We start from the raw sequence: 19197 nt of genomic DNA, 5'->3' as shown, positions 1-19197 counted from the left end.
CTCTCTTGCTGCAGTTACCTAGAGAAGCCATTGTTAGCTAGGCAGTGTGACTACTGCACATTGATTTGAGTAAACATACAGCGTAATTGTTGTTATCACTTGTTATGAAAAACACAGCTGATAAAAAACTGGGTGCAGACAGGATCTTGAACAAAATGGAAGTAGCACCTTGAAATGGTGTTACGATTCCTCTGTTTCAATATGCATGCACATACAATAGTTCCTTCTGCAGTAGGAATTCAACATGCATGAGTCAGCCTATCCGATACCAGTAATTGCAGCTATAAATGCACGGCTATTATGCATTCAGCTTGTGTAGCTTGGGAGTAGTCTACTCTATGAGGAATAAAACGGTCCTGAGCAGATGGTAGGGCTTTGCTGCCTTCCTTGAGGCAGGCAGGGAGTCCAGCAGCATAGCCTTGGCCGTGCGGCCCTTCCACCTTGCTCTGAGAAGAGCCCAGACTCCTGCCAGTTAGAGGTGCTTCCCTGAAGGCAGCGGTGCCAGGATGTGGTCTTCCCAGCTCTGCTGCCTGCATGTTTGTTCTCCCAGCTTCCTTCTCACATTTTTTACTCTGCCTGGATTTACAGCCCAACTGGCCATCCCCACGCATGTCTCCCAGACCTGTGGAACATCAGCACTGCAAGTACTCGATGTTGTGGGACTAACACCCTGCAGTCTGGTGCTCAATGAGGGTTCTGCCTTGAGTTTTCCTGGGTGGTCCCTCTCAGGGCAAACACGTGGGCCTGCCCAAAAGCAGCGCTGCCCGCAAAGCACAATTCAGGACGTGGATACGATCAGAGAAGGAACGAACGCGCGCAGCCTCGCCGAAGCGCCGGCACGACAGCGAGCACGAGCAGGCCCGCGGTGCTTTCGGCCGCCTCTCGCACCAAGGCAACACGCGGCCCCACCAAACCCCCGACTCCCCCAGGCCGCTCCCGCAAACGCAGCGCGAGAGGGGCGGGGCGGAGCGGGGCGGGGCGGGGCGGGGTGGGGAGGAGACACCGCCCGCCCCCGCCGCGCACCGGGCGGCCCACGCCGCCCCGGCCCGGCGGCGAGCGGGCGGGAAAAGCCGGCCCGCGGGCGGGGCCTGGGCCTCGACCCGCCGTGCCGCCCCGCACTGCCGCTACACACCGGAGCTGGAGGTGAGGGGACCGAGTGGCCGGGGGGCGGCAGCGGCGGCAGCAGCAGCGGCGCGGGGCCCAGTGCGGCCCCGACGGGCTGTGCTGGCGCAGCGGGGGCAGCCGGCGGGTGAGGCCTGGCAGGTTGGCCGGCTGGCCGGGGTCTGTGCGAGCGCGGGGCGGCCGCGGGTTGTTTCCTGATCCTTCGGGGAGCTGGAGGGGGTCTTGTCGCGGGGAATGAGGCGCGCGCTGCCTTGGCTGGTTGGTTGGCTGGTTGGTTGGTTTGTTTTTTTCTTTTTCTTTTTCTTTTTTTTTTTTTTCTCTTTCTTCTTCTTCTTCTTCCAATTTCAGGGCTTTCTTGCTCATTCTGCTCCGCGGCGGGGAGGGCAGCCCCCAGCGGGGCGGGAGCTGCGGGCTGCCGGCTGCCGGCTGCGGGCTGCGGGTTGGGGCGGCCCCGGCGGGCGGCAGCGCTGCTCCGCTCCGGCTCCTGGCGCTGAATTCACCTGTCCGCCTGTTTGTGTGTTAATTTCTGTCCGCGGAGGCGGCAGGTAGGCTGACACGAACTCTCAAGTTTCGTAATTGGGGGATTGTAGCTTTTATTTAAAACAAACAAAAGAAGCGAAAAGGAAAGAAAAAAAAAATAAACCACCGAAAGCAAAAACGGGGCGTAAGAGAGCGGCGGTGGGTTGATCGGCGCACGCCGCAGGCGCTGTATTTTCCCGGATTAAACTCTGCGCTGCGGCTCAATGAGATTATTCACGTGCTGTAAGTTAAGCCTCAGGGAAGCCTCGCTGGGAGCCGCCGAGCGGTTCTGCGTTGTGTTGGAGTGGGCTGAGACACTTCTGTTCAAGATGCCCATTTTTCTGAATCGTGCCCAGCAGCAGAAAGCTCTCTGAATGGTCAGCTCACCTTTTAGTACCATAAGGTGGCTCTTCTAAAATGGCAGTGTTTCCAGTGCCCTGCTTAGATGGTAAGGGCTTTTTTTCCCCTCCTTTTTAGTGCTACTTCTTTAAAACTGAGCTGGTGGGTAACATTGTGCTGTAGGAGAGCTCTGTGCAGGTGTTGTGTTAGCTCTCCCGAAGGAAATGTAGATAGACTTGTTTCGTGTTGCTTCTGAAAGGATATTGCTTCAGGTGAAGAAACAGTTCTTCTGGTTTGATAGAGAATTATGTATTTATGTAAATGTTTTGAGCTGTCATTTGAATAATGTCAGGTGGAGGAGTGCTCAGATCAAAAGGAAAAACACAAACTCTGCTTAAAGTGAACCTTCTATGAGAAGTGCTGGCAGTCAGGGAGTAAGCGAATGTTTACAGTAGCACTTTTTTTTTAAGTCTCCATGTAAATTCATAGGATATTTGTCCCATGGCTTATTATGGTTGAGATGCTTTTTCATAAAGTTATTTAAATGGTCTCTTAGATTTTTTGATCTTAGAAGCAGAGAGTACTTAGTCCTGCGAATGGCTGTTACAGTTGCTATTCTGACTCTCCCTGCTCTTAGAAAAGGAAAAATACTTTTTTATTTTGTAACATCACTCTTTTCTGCTCAGTTTCCCCCATCCTTAATGTATTTTTTTTGTCTCTTGGCTATCTCAAAATTGATTCACAAAAGAATTGAACACGCATACTCAAATCTGTTCCTTTTTTAAAGGTCGGTTTCTAATAATTAGTATATCTAAGAAAAAGTAAAGCCCACATGTATAAATGGTGCTCTTTCTCTGCTCTTCTTATTTAACGCATTTAATCCCTCTTTCCTGGATTCTTCCCTTCCCCCACTTAGATAAAGCTCAGAGTGGAAAATTTGTTCTAAGTTTAGGAATTGATCCTGAACCATTAAAATTGGGGAGTTTTCTTTCCCTGGATTCAGCTGCTAGTGTAGGGCTGTGTATAATCCTTAGTCACACATTTAGGTCTTCCTGCTATCTGAGAACTGAACCACAGTGCTTGAAAATAAGCATGTGTTGACCTTGTTTGCTGTAACAGTGTTTGTGTGCTTTTGGAGTGGTCTTGGTTGTTTTTTCTTTCTGTTTATTATCGAGTCTCTAGGCAGCAGAGGAATTTTACTTCTGGCATCAGCAGAATAGGCTACAAACTATAAAAAAGCTTTCTTTGCAGCTTGCGTAATGTAGTCCAGGTAGTGCTAGAAATGTCCTCATTGATTCTTGTAGCTTCATGTGTGCAGCGTCTGTTCTGTACGTTTATCATCTGTGTAACCAAGGCATGACAAGTGTTTTGGCATTCTCAGCTGCTACAGGACAGAAGCTGGCAACAGCCTTTCTTTAGGACTCAGACAAGTTGCTTGTAAGGTGCTGCCTCCTCTCCATCCCTATTTTGTGTTGGATTTTGAAGGGAGCTACAAGCAGTACAGTGTCTGTGCAAGTTTCAGCGCCCCGCTGGACATGGTAGTGTGCTGCTATTAGAGTATTAGTCTTATGCAGTGGTTGCAACTGGTTGTCATTCCAGAGTGAGCCTTTGATTATTGCTGGTGGTTATGTGGTGCTATAGCTGAAACTTACAGATAGCAAAAGCCAAAAAGCAAACTTCTCTAATTGGTATAAATAAAATGCGTAGAAGCATATACATGAACGTTACTACACATATCAAAACACTCGAAACCCTACGCTGTTCTGAACAAAGCAGCAGAATTTGTACAAGTTAAGTGCAGTGAAAGGCTATTCTGAAGTCTTAGTGACAATGCAAGGCAGCAGTTGGGAAGAAGATGCGCAAACCTTCCCTGCCATCTGGCATTAGGTTCAGCTCAGCTGCTCATCATTGCTCTGTAGGTGTAACTTGTGTTTGAGTCCCTCTTGTACTATACTTGCTTACTGTGAGCCCACACCACTGATACTGTGAATTTTATTTTCCCTAAATAGATCAAGTGTCTGATTTGTCATCGCAGATTCCCGCTGTGGTTATGAGGTCATGCATCTTGTCTTACTCTTCATGTTTGTACAATCCAGAAAGAGCTTTTACTCCTTCTTTGGGACAAGAAATTTCAAGTCCTTTCTCCATGAGCTGGAAATCCCATCTTTTACCTTCCCTCTCCACTCTCCAGTTGTGATCTAAAAAACATATATGATCACGTTGAGAGGTACAACATCTACCATTTTACTGCTCTCTCTTCCTTGCTGCAGAGCTGTTTTATTTTTGATTGGCAAAGTAGGGAGAAGCTGAAGGTGTTGCACATGCATTGTATATTTTCACCACTCTGCCAGCTCCCTGTGTCTGTCATCCTTTGATCAGATTCGATGTCATCTGTGTAACTGTGGTATTTGATTGGGATTTGCTGTGGTCAGCAATACACCATTGAAAATGTCTCTTTGAAGCTGAGGGACATCTGCATTACAAGCATGAGTACTAGGGATCTAGCATTGGGTTCCACTTAACTCCTTTTGTCTCTGCACAAACATACTGTTTTGCAGTTTTCTGACAAACAAAAATTTAAAGGCCTAGCTTAGTGTCTTTTGTATGGAGTTGCTAGTTTATAATCAGAATTATATTAAGTGTAGTGAGCACAAATATGAAGATGGTTTGATTTTGTAAATAGTTAAAAAATTGAATACCATTTAGCTTTAGAAATATTGCTGTAATTTACAAATGGCTTCGTTCTTTGAACTGGAGAATAATACTGGTATTTAAGTTTGAAGCTCGATGTGCAATAATGGGATGTTGCCTTCAGCACTGAAGTTGACAAAAAAATACTGCAACTGTTGTGCACTTTTTTGGCTGTGGTTGCAAAACAGTTGGTGAGGCTTAGTGGAAATATGTGATTGCTGAACTGATCTGGATTAATTAAAAGATACTGGTGTGGAGGGAAGCTGTTTTTCAGCTAATTCTTCAGCAGGTGATGTGCTGGTACAGCCATTTGCAGGGCTGCACTCTGGCACCAAGGGGCTCTGCAAATAGCGACGGAGAAGTGGCTGAGAAGCAGTGTTAGATGGTAGAAACTTGTCTGCTTCATTCCATCTTGAGAGAACCATATTTAAGATTGCTGTCAGGATTCGTACTTAAGAGGAGGAAATATGCTTGGTTGCAACAGCTGCTGCCCACACCATGTCTCCAGCCTGCATTGGTCTGGATATTGCTTTGTGGCCAGAAGCCATAGGTGATGAAACCTCAGGGCTGGTCTGTGTCTGCAGAGTGTAAATGGGACAAATTCTCCTTGAACTGTTCTCTGCTCAGAACTTTCTGTCACGTTCTATCTGGGAAAGTCATTTGTTTTATTCTCCTGCCGAGTTTGTTTTCACGAGATGTTCTTGGACAGAGTACCCGTGCAAGTCAGCTAGATGCCAATGAAGTGAGAGCTTAATTGCATGTGTCTATCAGTCTTCTGGTCACAGCACAGCTAATACCAGATGTGGTGGGAGCTCCTGCCCTGTGCTGGGCTCTGTCCTGTACCACTGTGCTGCTACTGACTGGGTCCCAGCTCTAGAATGCTGCTTCTGCTCAGATATGTGAACTCATGAGAAGTTCCTTGCTATTAGCCACGGCCATGAAAGCCAGTGTGAGTTCTTGGCTTCTCTACAGACTCTTTTTTTTCCCCCTAATTAAAGATGTGGGTGTGTGTTTGTTTGTAGATAATAAGGATTAACTACATGAGATACAATGTCTCAAACTGTGGTTTGATAATTAGAATCATAAGTAGAACCCTTAGAGTTGGAAGGGACCCTTAAAGGCCATCTAGTCCCACTCCCCTACAGTGAACAGGGATACTTACAGCTAGATCAGGTTGCACAGCACCTTATCCAGCCTGGCCTTGAAGGTCTTCAGAGATGGGGCATTAACCACATCTCTAGGTGAGCAGTTTCAGTGCCTCACTTCCCTCACTGTAAAAATCTTTTTTCTTATATCCAACCTGAATCTACCCTCTTTAAGCTTGAAGCCATTTCCCCTTGTTCTGTCACCACGGACCCTGCTAAAGAGTCTGTCCCCTTCTTTCCTGTAGCTCCCCTTGAGATATTGAAAGGTCACAATTACTGATGAGTTTTAGGGCAACAACAGAGCTGCAAGTTGCATGTTGTTGTTTTAAAATTTTGATGTACTAAAGATTTCTGCTGGTCTCTTGAGAGATTGGGAGAACTCTTTGCAATTGGTTGGTTTACAAGATTTGGGAAATAGGTTTCTGTTGTCCATTTTCATTTTCCCAGCAAACTAATTTATTGGTAAACCACTGTAAGCATTCAAGACACAGAGAAGTGAGTAGCAGCCAAGTTTTTAGTTTGGGTAATTAAAAAACCCGTTGCAGCCACTGCTGCTGCCAACCTTTAATAAGAAGATTAATGAAAATAATTATTTGGGCTCAATATGAGAGTTTTTGTTTATATTTGTTTCCTAATCCAAATGTAAAGCTGCAGGGTTTTTTAAACAGAATTTAGAATTTCATTTGCTTTCTGGTATGGCTTTGTGCAGAAATCTTCAGTGGATGATTGAGTTAAATGTAAGGATTCAGGGGTTCTGTGGATTTCTGCATTGGAAGGTTCTGCAGATACTCTTTGCCTCTGTACCTAATTAGAGGCTTGATTTTAGTGTGTCATGCATCAGGTGTTTTTGCCTGAGAGCAATGCAGTCTTTGTGTGAGGCCATGCCCAGATTTACTGTGTGTCAGTTTGCACTGGCTTAGCTTGTTGATGCTTCCTCCTCAGTAGGACAGTGTGTGGTCAGTGGAACGTGGTGTGTCTGATAAAGAGAGACGTTTTTTAACTGCTGTAAAAGAACCCAGAGAGTCTCAGGTAAGAGCACTGAACTTTATCATAATCAGTAGTGTCATCTAAGCTGGGTTGTTTTTTTAAATTGTTTTTGTTATTTTAAGTTATGTCAGTTTCAGTTCACCATGCAGAATTCTAGTAAGAAATGTGTGAGCTGTATTTTGGACTTCACGTTTCAGTGTGATTTCACTCATTCTAGTGTCTTGCATGTTTGAGAGGACTTGGTTTGTTTATATGGTTTGTCTGAATATTTTTGTCTGCATCATTCTAAAAAATCACTGCTAAGGCAGTAAATACTCCAGTGGTACACCAGGGAAGCTTTTTTTCCTCAACATGTCCACTGTCCATTTATCTTTGCTGATGGAGAGGTAGCAATGCAATGCAATCTCTCAGCTGATGGTTTTTTGGCTCTGGTTGCACCTTTAACCTCTTCATAGTGCAAAGCATAATCAGCAGATCCACAGGTTCTCTTCTGGACCTTCTTTGTTTTCCTTTGTGGTATACTTTATGTGAATCTGTTCAAAGAGTAGAGGGTGTAGTTCTGATTTGTGTGGTTTCCTACCACACAATTCTGTTTGTGGAAGTCTCCTACCCAGTCCACCGAGCTCCTAATTGCCAATCTGAAAAGAGGTAAGATGGTACTTCTGTGTCTTTGAAGGCATTGTTTATGCTCTGGGTGAGAGGTCTGGAAAGAAGATATGTGTACCTTATCTTGAAAGGAGGATCATGCCTTAGGCCAGACTTGGCACCTAGATTCTGCCAAGGCTAGTGACTCTCCTTGAGTTTAGCTGGTGGAAGTCGGTATGGATAGTTGTGTAAGATATAGTTCAGTGAATGAAGACACACAAGCCTTTGAGAGACTGGTGCTTTAGTCCTTAATTTACTACTTAACTTCACACATGCTTTGTGGAAAAAAGAGAAAATATTTACATTCAGAGTGGTAGTAGGAGAATCCTGGGGGAGAAGAGAGACATCCCACGAAGTTCAGTCACTTTGTTCAATAGAGAAACAAGGGGAGTATTATAAGGAAGTTTTTGGCTAGGAAACAGAAAACCTTTTCATAGGAGTCCCCAGCTTCTGCTTTGGTTTTTAATACAAACGTGATGATGTAAGAAGCCATATTATTAAATAATGATACTTGTAAATTTTGTTATTGAGTTTTGTTTACATTGTAAACCCTTTGCCAGCTATTTGTAGATCAATATGGTGAGGAATTAGCAAATATTATTACTACATAATTCTGAGCAACAGAAATAAAAGTAGAAACCCAAATTGAAATCCTGCTTTGCTTCAGGGCTTTACTTGTCCTCATATGCAGAATAATTTGAAGCTACTGGGACTGTGGATAACAAAACATCATTCTCTTTCATGATCACTTTTTCTTGAGTTGTTCTACTCATGCTGAAGTTACAGTGGTGCTCTCTTACAGAGACGTGCCACTGGGACTACTTCAATCTTCAGTCATGTCAGTTTGGTAATTCACATGCAGAAAGCAGAGATAATATTGTTGAAGAGGTAGTTTGAAATTCGGTTTCAAGCTAGAAGAACACATATCATACAGTTATGCTGGGTGTGGAAATAGGGACTTCAAGTATGAGATTTAAAAAAAAAAAAACCACACAAATGTCTGTGTAATTTTAAGGTACCTTTTTGAATTCTGTTGTAATTAGATGAAACAGTAATTTTTAGCAGAAGTTTTTCCAATACTGAAACTGAGAAGGAAATCTAAAAAGCTTCAGATCTTTCCAATAAAAAAATTATAGTCACTCATGAAGACCTCATAAATAACAATGCAAACAGTAAATTGCTTCATTTATGTGGGATACCTGTTAAAATATTCGTTGTTAAATTCATTTTTTTTTTTTCTCCTAAACAAATGTAGATGAATAGATTAAAAGAAGTAGTAGTTCCTAACTACAAATATTTAGGTTAAGATTGTGCATGTGTAATTTCAGGTCTGAAATGTACTCTTAAGGATGTTTTGTTGAAACTCCTATGCTTCAGTGTTTGTAAGAAGAAATTTCAATAGTCACAGGCATATCTGAGGTGCTAGCTCAAAATGTTAACTAAATCTTGAGGTGCTGTAAGGTGTCATCTTTGCTGAGTCCCAAGCATTCTGTCTGAAATTATGTGTAATGCAGGCAACTGATTTTTGAACTGTGAAGAAACAATTTAATCAATTGTGTATGTTTAATAGCAGATTTAGTGCACTGTGGTGCTCGCATGCCAAAAAGCCAAGTAAAGTACCAGTGCCTTGCTGAACTGGATATTTTGTAAGGCTGTCCCACTGTCCCATGCCTTTACTTCAGGGCTAGCAAGACTGCTTCTCTTCCTTTCATTTATGATGGCATTAGAGAGCATAAGTCTTGTTGCATGTTGGTATATACTTAAATATAATTTTTGTTACATACTTTGTGTATTTTTACATTGGAGTTTGATATGTTACTGCAGACTGCTGGATCCCACCTAGCATTGTCTGCCTTATTTGACTGCTTGTAGCAGACCAGCAAAGCCTGAGATTTTGGGCAGTGAAGGAATACTTTGAGACACATGCAGCCTGTTTAGCCTTCAGCGAAGTCAGCATTTTCCTCAGTTATGACTCCTTAACCCAACTAACTATGTTATTAAGTGAGCACAGGCCTTCCCGCTGTGCTGTGATTAGTTAACAGCTAGCATGCAAAGTGTAAAACAAACACATTTCAAACCATGTTTCTAAGCTACTGGCTCTTGATACTAGTTCTTGAAGAGCTAGCAGAGAAAGCATCAGTAAAAAGGATTTCAAATAACTCTTTAAAGTTACTTGTTCTTAATACTGTAGCTCAAATTGAGCTTAATGTCGTCTGTTAGCTGAAATAGTCAATTACCTTTGCCTTTCCAATAACTATCCAGTAAGTCATTAAATTAATTACTGCTAATTAATACAATAGCTTTTTTGCTTTCCTCTGTAACCTTAGTTGTAAAGAGATGAGGGGTAATTGTAGATATTTATCTCGCTTTAATTTTAGAAGTCACTGCAGTTGCCTTAGAAATACCATTTGTACAGCCAGATAACTTCAGCTTGCAAAATGTTATTTCTAAATTTTTGTAATGGATGTTAATAGTATTTTCTTACCATGTGAACCAATAGAAATCTTGTTCAGAGAGAAAAGTGAGTTATGGTCTGCTCTGTCTCTGGAGATTCCAGTTTATAGAATTAGCTGCTTTTCTTTGGTGGCTGAAATCTGCTATAGTAAAGCTGAGATACAGCGTGCCTTGCATGTTACTGGCCTCAGGATTTGACAAATCTTCTCAGTGTTTGAACCTGCCTACAGGAACATTAAGGCGTGGAAAATAGATCTGAAGATTGATATGCCAGGCTCGTTTAAGAGACTGGTGCTCTGCTTACCTTAGTTTTCCAAGAGGAAAAGTGGTGTAAAGATCCTGATGGTGTTGGGTAACAAAGACCTCATCTTTGAAAGTGCTCAAGGAAAGATGGCAGTAGTTAAATGCATTTAAGATTAGGCTGTGAATTCAGTGCAGCCCTGAAGCAGTTGTAGCCTACCTTGTATTTTTGTTGCCTGAGTTTATTTACATGTGATTTAAAAAAAAAAAAGAATTTGTTAACAGCTGCTTGACATTACGTGGAGGTCAATCATTAACTAGTGAGCAGGCATGAACATCTGTACAATTAAGTGCAGTCAACTTTAGCAGTCTCCTTGGCTCCTCCCAGCATTGTGTACACGCACTACAGGCTGTGTCCCTCTCAGAAGTGCTGTTTATGTCTTAACACTTTAATCATAGCTCCAAATTGGTATGAGGTGACAATCTGTGAGTACATGGTGTTGAAACCTAATCAAGAGCCTTTAGTGCCATCCCTGTTCACGTTCCTTGTGTTAATTCCTTGTGTCAGCACAGCCTACTCTCCAGCAGTTGTCCCTGTAAGGCGCGCAGATGCTGAGATGGTGGGGCATGAGAATGCAACTTTGATCTCATGAGACAAGGCCATGCTGGAGAAAGGTCTGTGAAGAGATTGAAGCAGGTCGCCTGCCCAGCCTGATCTTCTCCATGTATACCTGCATTTCTTTTCTAAGGGCAAGAGCTGTTCAAGCCTTGCAGCATTCCAGGCTGTGGTCTCTGTCAGAATTATGGGATAGCAATGTAAGTGATTGTGCCCAGACCTACTGACAGACATCAGCCCTGTGCTGGTGCAAATGGAGAACTGTGGAGGGATGCGCCTCTGGGATATGTGCCACATATTGCCATCAAGATCTGCTGCATGTACATCACCTCCAGCTGACCTGCTTGGAAGACTGTTCTGTCTCATTGGTTGCAGTACAGCGTTACCCAGTGAATTGTTTAATTCTTCTCACAACAGGCTTGTTTCAATAATTAAAAGTTCAGTTTGAAAAAAAAAAACGGCTAATGAACAGGCATTTATCAAATTAAGACACTTACTGAGAACTGCAGTAGTAAAGGATACTTCAGTAATGCTGCGTACTGGAAGCTGAGTTGCTTAACTTCTCTATTTGGGGGGGAAAAAGAACCACATATATTGCCATGTCATATTTCAGCCTTGGTTATATAATTGTCTTTCCAAGGAGTAGTGATGCAGACTGATCTATTTTTATTCTTTTTGTACCCTGAGGCACGCTCCCTAGAGCAAATCACCACAGTAGTTTATTTCAGAATCTCAAACCACAGTAATTATGATAAAATCTCTTTAAAACTGTTTTGTTTTGTTTCATGCATGACGTGACGCTTGCTTGAGTTGATTCTGACGATAACGTCAAGCAACACATAGGCCTTTGCAAAACTTGGGAGAGTTTTCCCTTGGCCGTGTAGGGCTCCAGAAAGTGCTTCAATTTAATATCAGAGTGTTTAGTTCAATATTATCTGTTCTACTCATATGTTGTACATACAGATGTTGCAGCACTTTGGTTTAAGATTAGTTGATGTAACTGACACACTACCTGAAATTCCTTGGGTGTTCTCTATTTTTGTTTATGGAAGTTTGATTGCTTTTATGTCCAGTCTTTAATCTGTCATTTTTATTTCAAGTAAATGCCCTATTTTAATACAGAATATCAGGATAGCATCACTAGCTATAGCAAATGTGAACATTCACATGTACATTGACAGGAGCTGAAGATGCCAGTAGCAGTTGCATCTGCCTTCAGCTGAAACTAGATGCATAATAACAGACTGTGGTGGGAAGTCATTTGTAAGTTGTTTTTTTTTTTTTTTTGGTCACAAGATGATGTTGGTAGAAGAAGAATTTAAGCTCTTGTTTGGAATGTCTGCAGAGGATGATAAAGTGCATGTGAGGGATACAGTTTTCCTTCTCTTGAGTTGGAGGAGTTTTTATCAAAAGTAGAGTTAAAACAAAAGATAACAGGATATTTTTGTTGTCCGCTTCTGAGCAATGTCTTGATTTTTACACAGACCTTAATAACAGAACTTTAACTTGACATTGTGGAGCCAATTGCAGTGGTTTCTCTCAGGATTTTAACTTGATTGTTGAAATAGGAATGTTTTTCTAAGTGTTGGCGACATTGCAATACGGTGATAAAGCATCACTACTAGAGACAGAAATGTTTTAATGATATATTTTGAGAGACAGTAAGTATATAGGCATAGTGAAAAATGAGATAATTCTTTGATTTGCAGTGATCTTTAGGTGAATGTAATGATGTGTATCTACAAAGTGAGGATAGTAATGTGGCAGCGGAAGGGAGAGGAATCCAATTCTTTCATGTTTTTCTTGTAACTTCTATCAGGTTTAAGATCTAACTGGTAAAAGAAGAAAAACAGGATACTGAGAACAGGAAAGGGTAACATCTTAAGATGATAGCTACTGTATATGTGACCTGTCTTATTGAGCTTGTCACTGTAGCACAGGAGAACAACTAGGGTGCTCAGTGTTGCCAAGTGTGCACAGTAAGAAAATGCCAGCTGCAAACCTGTTTGTGCTATGGATTCTCTAGCAAACTCCAGCATAGTTAAATTTGTTGTTGTGAAGCATCTGTACTTATTAACGGACCCAGACAATGTATTGCATGCCATGTATTCAACTAAGTGACAACTTGTTATAAAATATAGAAATATAATGTTTTACTGCATCTGTTTTGTTGACCATCAGGTATGAGAATCAGACTTGGCAATGGCTGAATAATTAGCTGCACCAGCAGTGGTGCTGGAAAGTTTTAGGGTCATTTTTGGTTCCTCCATCTGTCCATTTACATGATGTTCAAGAGTACTGGGCTCTCTGCAGCATTGCAGATACTGCAGTGAATTGAACCCTCTTTTACCTGATCAAAAGAGGCAGGATTATTTGCTTATGAGAAGAGTCACCATATTTGTTCAAAAATTAACCAGATTTTTTTTCTTTTTGTGCACCAGCATAGCCTAAGAATACCAAAAATAGCAAGTTCGAACAAGGGGTTGTACAAATACTGCACAAAATCATTTGTCTATTTGCTATGATAAAAATAAGGAAATAAAAGCCATGGGTCACTGAGTAATAATACTGTCTTGCAATGCCACACAATAAAATGTAGGTGATTTTAAATACTGTGTAGAACTAACACTAATTTCTTTCGTATGGGAAGCCATAATATCTGTTAGGGTTTTGGAAAAAGAACCTGTTATTCACTAATTTATGATTCAGGTTATTCATGTGATGTTTTTAAAAATACAGTCAAATATTTTCTTTGATAGTCTTTGTATTTTCATTAATAATGCTGTATTTGGTTTAAATAATTGTTTTTGCAGGGATGAAAAGAATATATTATATAGTTAAGAACACTATATAGTTAAGGAAGTCATTTCGAGCCACATTTTCTTGCAAAATGTACGAATTTTTAAGCTGACTTTTTTTCCCCTAAGTCCCTACTGTGACACTATAAGAATTTGAACATGTCTTGCATGATTTAAGTTTTGACTATAGAAACTTAATTGGTTACTTAGGCTGTGGGTGTCATCATCCATTGGGGTGACTCCTTGTTGCTTATCCTACTGCTAGAAGAAAATTTAGAGTGTGTTTTTTAAAGAGCGTAAGACTGCCCTGACATTGTAACTCAAAAACTTGCAAGTTGGAAGCTGTATGTATTTCTTGTTCAACTACGACTGGCATTGAAAAATACTCTTTCAGATCATCTTGAAGCATCTAAGTAGAGCTTTGCTGTACTGTCATGAAACCAATAAGCATCCCCTTTTGAGGTGTTTATAGCTATCATCAAAGTGGACTAAACTGTACCCTAGGTGTTTGCCAAAATTGCTGCTTGAGCCTTGAGTTGCATGGTCAACAGAGTTCATCTTGGGGAAGAAAGAATTAAGGAAAGTTTTTCCCTGATAGCCTGCTGTTTGAGTGTAAACTATAGAGAAAGAATAGCGTATGCTATTACAACACTTGCAAACATGCATAATTATGCTTCCTGCTACCTTTAGTCAGTGTCCAGTGGAATTGCTAGAAGCAAAAACTAATAACAACTTATTCCCTGCTCACGTTTGATGAAAATTTGTTTTGCACAATGGAAGGGGAGAGGTTAAAGCCTGTCAGGGAGTTCAGTCTCTTGTCTCTTTTCTGGGTGTGAAAAGGGTACAAGGCATTTAACATCCTGAATCAAGAGTGTGATGCTTTACAATCCACAACTTTTCTGAAGTGATTCATGAGTTGAACGATGGATAGTTGGTGGGCAAGTGGCATTGCTTGCAAAGTTTTTTTGCCTTTCTTTCTTCTATCAGGGAAGAAGTCTCCTACTGGATCTCTCTGAAAGTAATGCCTCCTATGTAATGCTAAAGAACATAATAAGTCTGATAGAGCAGATTCTCAGCTACAAAACATTGTTTTTCAACATAATCATTGCCATTAGATAGGCATTTTTTGGCAGCAATGAAAAAGAGCCTGCACCACCAGAGGTGATCCACTGCCGAAACACACCACCCACTGCCTTGCTGTGCTCACATCCACTGTTTGGTCTCCATAAACATTCAGCAAGCCAGCAATGAATGTCAGTGGGTGTCATTTTTTTCATTCAGTGCCACACCTTTGCTCCACAGACACTCTGTGTCCAACGCCATTGTGTCAGAATGCCCTTCTGCTGCCATCTGTCACACAGCAACAACATGTAGTGGAATGTTGGTGGGAAGGGTCATCCTCTACTGCCGTACCACCAACGTCTGTCTCTGACACTGTGGGCCGCCATCTTAAAATAAGGAGACATTGCTTACGGAGCTGCCCTTGTACATAGGCAAACTGTTTGATCTGTGAATTGTATTGCAGAGTTAGAGAAGTCCAGTAGCTTATCTTTGCTGTCTGCCATCAAAGTTGGACTGTGTGGTAGTTTAATGAAAAACTGAAGCAGATTGCAAGTCTGAACAGTCACCTAGAATAACAAGCTGGTTTATTTTCAGTAGAGCCTGCTTTCATCTCACTTACCTAAAAGCGAGCCTTCCCCCTCCTTTTCCAACCTCTGATGCAGACAGGCTGCAAACAAAATTTGGAAAAAAAGATTCTTGTGCCTTTAGTGTTCTGGGAAGCATGTGAAACTCCTGAAATCATTGAAATAAGTCCTCATTAACTGTCCAAATACACTGTTTTCGTACAGTATTATAGTAAACTGAGCTGCTTTCTGCATGCTTATTGCTGGCCTGTCTTGAATGGGGGCAAGAGAAGGGGAAGTAGCACAGGTTAGTCTTGTCTGGACCCATGGTGTATTGCAGGAGTAATGTAAGGGCCATTGTATAGTCATAACATAAAAATGCCATTTAAAACAGTGTTCCTTAACAATAGGACTTTGCTTCTGGATATGTGCTACAAGCAACTTCAAGTAACACTTGTGGAACTAGCAATTATTTTCAAAATGTTTTCATTTGATGTAGCTCCAGATTTCCTTCTGATAGTGTTTCCTTAAGTATTATCTCCTATTACCCTGTGTGGTTTTACTTTTTCCAGCTGATTCATAGGAAATGAACCGACTGTGGTACGATGTGCACTACTAGTAACTCATGCAAATCGTGTCACATTAAAGAGTTTTGGCACTGGGACATTGCAGAGCAGGGAGAGTATCAGCTTGAGGGTGGGTAAATGAGGAGAGCTTCCATTTTCCAGTCTGTTGCAGGACCATCTGATGAAGAGTGAGAAGGGTGCTATATATATGAAAATAAATACTAGTATTACTTACGTATACATATATGTATGGTAAAAAAAAAAAAAAAAAATGTTTACAAACAATAAAGAGGCCCAAATTTTGTTAGACTAGGAAACACTGAAGTTATACTTCCTTATTATGTTCATAATAACTAAGAAATGAAATTGAGGTATATGCATTTATCAGCAAAGCAGTAAATTATGGAGAAGAAAGAAAGGAAGCCTGTGGAAGGAGGTTCACAACTTCAGACTTAACATATTTCTTTTCATTAATGGGAATCCAGATAAAATGTAAATACTTCTGTTCCAGGGAGTCTGTAACTACCTACCATGTGGTGTTTTGAAAGCGCTTTTTGTTGTATAGAAAATTCAGGAACTACTTTTTTTTTCTGTGTGTTTCTGATTCAGGCCTGCTTCTAATGATCCTACCTTTTTTGTGAATATAATCATTTTTTTGTGCCATAAACTTGCTATACCTATCACTTCTTCCTGTCTGGAATAAAATTTTCATGTGAGTATTTTATAACAGCTCATTCTGTGTTCTAAATTAATCTTTAGATCATGCTTCTGTCTAACAAGTAGTTAAAGACCTGTTCCAAATGACACGTAGTTTCTTTGACATAACTGTGTTCAAATAAAATCAAATTTTATTTTAGTTTAGCATGTACTGAACATATAGAACATCAAATAGATGTCAGAAACAAGAGCATCATTTAAGTAGCATAGGATTCTTAAGTACCTGTCTCACTGTACTGGCTTCATTTTAAGTTCATGACTGTTACAGAATTCTTTAAGAAGGGAAATTAAATACATTGTACCCTACATATATTACATAAATAATACTTTAATGTGCATTAGAGCTTCAATGGGCCATTAGAATTTAATATAAACAAAGAAATAAAACCTCTCTGCAGTCTTCCCCTCATAAACTCCGTAATGTGAAAGCTGTGCTTCTCTCTGCATTGCTGCTCTCATCTGCTGCATGATAAGTAGTAATCCAGCTGCAACTTATGTCCTAAGAACTGATGAGACAAGTGGATATCTGAAATCAGAATAGGAGGGGAAAAAAAAGCTGATTAGGCGCATGCTACTTAGATTACTATTGGAGTTAACGAATGTATGCATAGTAGGGAGAAAATAAGGTTTTTTGAATAAAAGTAAAATAATTTTTGGAGTCATATGATATTACAGGAGTGTTTACAGGAGTCTGAGGGAATGAAATTCTGTAATTCTGCTGAGTCCCGGTACAGACTTAACAGGAGGTTAAGACAGTTGCTATCATGGAGTTCTGCGATCCTGGATAGTTCAGAGTTTACTGTAATTTAGGCACTCCAGTTTCTTAAAGAGCGAAGTCAGAGCAGGCAATAGCAACAGTAATGGTGCTTTTAAATCTTTAAAATAACAGCTGATCCTTGCAGCATTGTGGCTAATATGTAGTTTCATTTTTGGAAGTGAGGAATAAGGAAAGCACCGGGAGTGTTATGACACATTTCTGTCATAAATCAGGTGTTGGAGAATCTGCACTTCCATGATCAGGTGGTTCTTGGCTGTCTGACTGAAATACAGATCTCTTCCCGTGGGAAGTGGATGTGTTTCTTAGCTGAAGATTTCAGTGCTGATGACCCAGTGCATGAGAATTTATTGTTAAAGGGAAATTTCACATGTAAGGCTGTCTTTATGCGTACCACTTAAAGCATTCTAGTAGTTTTATGTTAGACAGTTCTGAACTGTGAACTTTAAGGAGAGTGGAGGTTTCCTCTTATTTCCTTAGGGCTGATCTTGCTGGTTCCTATTCTGTGTGGATACTTCTGCAGCTACTGCAGTAAAGCTGGCATCTTTGTTCAGTCTTTGGCATAGATACCTCCACCTACCTTTTTTAAACATGGCCTCAGTCTGCGAGCAGTCAGACGTATGAATAATTTTATTTTCCTAGTGTTGAAAATCAAATGTGAGTAAAATGTCTGCAGTTTGACTGTCTCTTTCACTCCTGTGTATCTTGTCTTGTGATTTCTCATGGGCAAACACTGTGTGCTGGTGAAAGTAATCCAAACAAAGGCCATAGTGGTGCGGGAGGTTGGGAGGAGAGATTTCTTTAGAAACAGCATGCAGAGATCTCTTCTTGCTTTTGTGCCTCTCCTGTGATGCTGAACCTTGTTCCTAATTATTTTATGAATGTTCTCCAGAAAAAAACACCTCAAAGGAGTGAGTGTGGATAGCTCATCGTTCACGTAGTCAGTTTTGGCATCATCATTGCACCTTTACGAATATTACAGGCCTATGGAAATAACACTGAATAGCGCCAAGTGATAGGGGGGAACTATATTGGGACAGTGTGCATTGACAAAGTTGAGTGTGGGAATGTAGCAGTGAAGCTTGCTGATACTGCAGTGTCCGGTCAAAATCATTTCATGAGCTGCAAAGGCAATTCTTGGACTCCTATCTCAAACAGGATACTGATGAAACAATGCATTCCTCAGAAAGCATGCTCAGAGTGTATTTATGGACTATCTTCATGTTCAAAAAACTAATGAATTTCATTTGACACATAGTGTTGGGGCTGCAGAGAGAATTGTGCTAAGTTTTTCCCTTATTATCAAATACACATTTCCCTGAAAATAACTGTCAGAACTAGCTGCAAAATTGGGAAAAGGAACGTATTTCAGATGATCCTTAATACCGTTTAGTGATTAAAATTTGAAGACTGTTGTTCTCAGGATGGATAGTCAATACAGAACATTAATTATCTAGTAAAAATGTGGTTCAGTTGAAAAGATGGGATGCTACAGGTTTCAAATAGGAAGCATCGCTCTGAAAAAAAGCCTTTTAAAATTTCAGTGAATACGTGAAGTAATAAGTCTGATGAAGCTAGAAATTATGTTGTAATATCCTAGATGAGCCACGATGAGAGAGACTCTGGCTTCTAGGTGATTTGTTCTTGTCTGTGAGGAAGAGGTCTCATGCACTGAGTGCCCAATGCAGTGCTTTTTCCATGGGTCTTGCAGAAGAGCAGTGTAACTGCAATCTGCACAAAAATAAAAGAGGTGACCTCCTTCTGCACTTATAAACCACAGAACTGTAGGGGTTGGAAGGGACCTCTGGAGATCATCCACTCCCCTCTAAAACTGGTTCTTTACAGTAGGTTGCACTAGAAAATGTCCAGGTGGGCTTTGAAAAGGAGATTTCGGAGCATCTCTGGACAACTTGTTTCAGTGTTCTTTCTGTTTTCTTGTTCATATGAACTTCTTGTGT

At 41.0% G+C, this 19197-nt stretch overlaps 1 protein-coding gene across 7 annotated transcripts in view; it reads left to right on the top strand.

Annotated features, from left to right (window-relative positions):
- The first annotated feature begins 1018 nt into the window (after window positions 1-1018).
- The window catches only part of PIP5K1B (phosphatidylinositol-4-phosphate 5-kinase type 1 beta), a 95064-nt gene continuing 76885 nt past the window's right edge, over window positions 1019-19197 (top strand). For 4 of the 7 annotated variants that reach the window (XM_031608760.2, XM_090131475.1, XM_090131476.1 and 1 more), the window contains exon 1: window positions 1019-1143. The gene's annotated coding sequence lies outside the window, so the exon portion shown is untranslated. The other 3 variants (XM_090131471.1, XM_090131473.1, XM_090131474.1) reach the window with 3 other exon arrangements.

The sequence above is a fragment of the Phasianus colchicus genome, chromosome Z, assembly GCF_987193195.1.
Source record: "Phasianus colchicus chromosome Z, bPhaCol1.hap1.1, whole genome shotgun sequence".
Lineage (NCBI taxonomy): Eukaryota > Metazoa > Chordata > Aves > Galliformes > Phasianidae > Phasianus > Phasianus colchicus.
The sequence above is the reverse complement of the archived record's forward strand: the minus strand, read 5'-3'. Positions and strand labels throughout refer to the sequence as shown.